The sequence below is a fragment of the Papio anubis genome, chromosome 9 (genome assembly GCF_008728515.1).
Source record: "Papio anubis isolate 15944 chromosome 9, Panubis1.0, whole genome shotgun sequence".
NCBI classification, from domain to species: Eukaryota; Metazoa; Chordata; class Mammalia; order Primates; family Cercopithecidae; genus Papio; species Papio anubis.
Genome location: NC_044984.1, coordinates 83,266,836 through 83,270,028, shown reverse-complemented (window position 1 = coordinate 83,270,028; position 3,193 = coordinate 83,266,836). Strand labels below are relative to the sequence as shown.

Sequence of the window (3,193 nt, the reverse complement as noted above, 5' to 3'; positions counted from 1 at the left end):
TTCCTTGCTGCAAACTCCCGAGGCTCCACCCCAGTGGGCAGGCTGGTTGGAGTTTCTCCACGGACCCCCTCCCATCTGGCTGTCAAAGAATTATTTTAGAGTTTTGTAAAACTCGGAAAAATAAAAATGAAATCCTAAGTCACCCAGCTGACTAAATGGATGCACCAACTCTTGGCCAAGGGGACCACAGAGAAACCTTGAAAACTAAGTTCCTGCCATGATGTGTTGTTATACCCTCTCCATTGCTAAATACCATTAGGATTTCCTTCCTACAGGTTAAACAGAAATCAGCCCTTTGGAAGGACGAGTTGCACCGCTGATATCAACCAATGGTCTGACACTGCCCCTTCCTTTTGCAGTTTCTGCACAACTAACCAGCATTCCTTCCTGATAACAGACTGCCCACATTGGAATGGTTCTGGCCAGTTTACAGAGGATGTGCAGTGAGGGTTTCTGTGTCCTCTGTTTCACCTTTTGATGTCAGAGGACAGAAAACTCCACCCTCTGATCATGCTAATGCTGCCAATTTTTGCACATGCATCCCATGGAGAGGCATGAAGCTCAACTGAGCATGTGCATGTTTCTCCTTTCATGACTATTCATGACTCCTCCTATAGTTTATTGAATACATATATTTGGCCATCCTATTCAACATAAATGCCCGTCTTATTCTTCTGACCCTCAGTGTCTGTTTTTGGCTTCTGGCCAGAGACTACATTTCTCAGCCTGTCAGAATGACCACCCTGCAGGCTGCAATCTTTTAGGAGAAATAAAGCTCTTCTTTGCAAATTTATTAATCTCAGAATTCTTCAGTTGACAACTGTAATGTTTGGCTTAATAGAAAACAGCTGGATTCTTCTACTTGTCTCTTCATTCTATCTGTTGCAATATGTTGTTCTCATTGGAGTATATGAAGAAAACCCAGGCTCACAGACTTATGTAGTTGGAAAAAGGAGAACATTACATATCTCTGAAGAGATCTGGGGGACCCAGAGGTTCACTGTTTTTTTTTTGTTTTTTTTTTTTTTTTTTTTTGAGGCAGAGTCTTGCTGGAGTGCAGTGGCATGATCTTGGCTCATTCCAACCTCCACCTTATGGGTTCAAGTGATTCTCCTGCCTCAGCTTCCTGAGTAGCTGGGATTACAGGTGTGCACCACCATGCCCAGCTAATTTTTGTATTTTTAGTAGAGACGAGGTTTCACTATGTTGGCCAGGCTGGTCTCAAACTCCTGACCTCAAGTGAACCACCCACCTCGGCCTACCAAAGTGCTGGGATTACAGGCATGAGCTGCTGCTTCACTTTGAAAGCTGTTGGGATGAAGAAGCTCTTCTCATACTCCAGCAACTCCATATAACATCTGGATGGAGAAGATAACCAGATTTGCTTGTTTGGCGTCTGCTTGTTGATCACGTAGGTTCCTAGATCTCCACCCAGTTTAACTGTTAAGACACCACTCCCAAAGGAAACATCATAGTCCTCAAAGGTGTATGGCTTGTCTGCAAGGTCTTCAAAAAACTCTGCTAAAGAGTCCAGCGTTTCCTCTGCTAGTCTTTCATAGGTGGTGTCATCTAGAGAGCCTGAGTGGCCCAAAGTTCCCGATTTCCTCAAATTCATCAAATAGGCACTCCGCTTTTTGACATTCCGAATCTGGTTGAGGCCATGGAGGTTCGAACTGGCGTGGTGGGGTGTGCAGGTTGCATCCATGCCAGTGCGCAGGCCCTGGAGGCCTCAGAGCGGGGCCAACTCTGCCGGCCGCGGGGCCCGGGTGAGGGTCTGGGCCTGGGCCGGGCTGGGGGACGACAGGAGGCCGGCAACTGCGTGGCGCCTGAGAGTCCACATGCTACTCCGGGTCTGCCCACTTCCATTATTTCTAATGAAAAATGTTATTATGTGTTCCACCTCAAATCAATGCATACAAACAATTTTTGCATAAGAAAAACTATGTATCACTTGAACAATGAAAACAAATTTCTATAAATGAGAAACAAGATGTCATTCAAATACTGCTTTCACATCAAATTTTTCTTTCTCTATCAAGTCTTTGCCTGAAACTTTAATGTCTAAATATTATTGTTTATAGTGTATTTATTTAATGTGTTATAAAAAATTGTTATACTGATAAGAAAAAGTTTTCTGAAAAATAACTCTCATGATGGCAGTCGTTAATGGTCATTATGGAATGTAAGTCTTTAGCAGTGATAAAGGATATTAAGCGAGGAATAATAATCAGGTTTTTTTGTTTTGAGTAGAATTGATTGTAGACAAGAATTATGTAGCTGAAAGAAGTAAGATAGAATGAATGAATTGCAGAGCTAGTTAACAAATAAATTTGACAGGACTTCTTGTTGCGTCAAAGAAATCGTTGACAGAATTCTCAGTGTTAGCAGCTTTATGCTCACTGAAATCAGTCACACAGGGACAGGTTAGGGAGAGAGATGATGAACTCTATGTAAAACTGATTTTGAAGCCTCTACAGGAAACCTGCATGGGGATGTCCAATAGAGAGTTACATAAATTTTGAGCTCAGGAGTGAGATCATGGCTGAAGTTGGAGGTTTGATAGTCATTATCAAATGGTGTTTGCATTCAGATGACTGAATGGTATTGCCTAGGGAGACAGATAAAGGTGACACAGAGGAGAATCTAAGCACCACCAAATTTTAAAAGATGGGCATAAGTAGAGTTCACAAAAGACACTAAGAAGTAGCTTCTAAAGATAGGAGGAAAACCAAGAGAGGGTGACGTCACAGAAAGGAAGGAAAGGAAGCTTTTTAAGAAGAGAGAGTAGGCTGGGCACAGGGGCTCACGCCTCTAATCCCAGCACTTTTGGGGGCCGAGGTAGGCGGATCACGAGGTCAGGAGTTCAAGACCAGCCTGGTCAACACGGTGAAACTCCATCTCTACTAAAAATACAAAAGTTAGCTAGGCATGATGGCGCATGCCTGTAGTTCCAGCTACTTGTGAGGCTGAGGCAGGAGAATTGCTTGAACACGGGAGGTGGAGGCCAAGATTGTGCTATTGTACTCCAGCCTGGGCAACAGAGCAAGACTCTGTTTCGGAGAGTGGGGGGAAAGAAGAGAGAGTCTAATATTCAGTGGTGAGATGAGTTAAAACTACAACATGTTTATTGGATCTAGCAACAAGAGAATCCCACGTTATCTTGATAAGAATAATCTCAATTGGATATCTCAGG

At 43.3% G+C, this 3,193-nt stretch overlaps 1 pseudogene across 1 annotated transcript; it reads right to left on the bottom strand.

The window, feature by feature from the left end:
* Positions 1-1,195: 1,195 nt before the first annotated feature.
* LOC110740809 lies at positions 1,196-2,837 on the bottom strand (annotated as a pseudogene). Its single transcript, XR_002515974.2, has one exon. The product of XR_002515974.2 is annotated as a frataxin, mitochondrial pseudogene (transcript).
* Between the last annotated feature and the right edge of the window lie 356 nt (positions 2,838-3,193).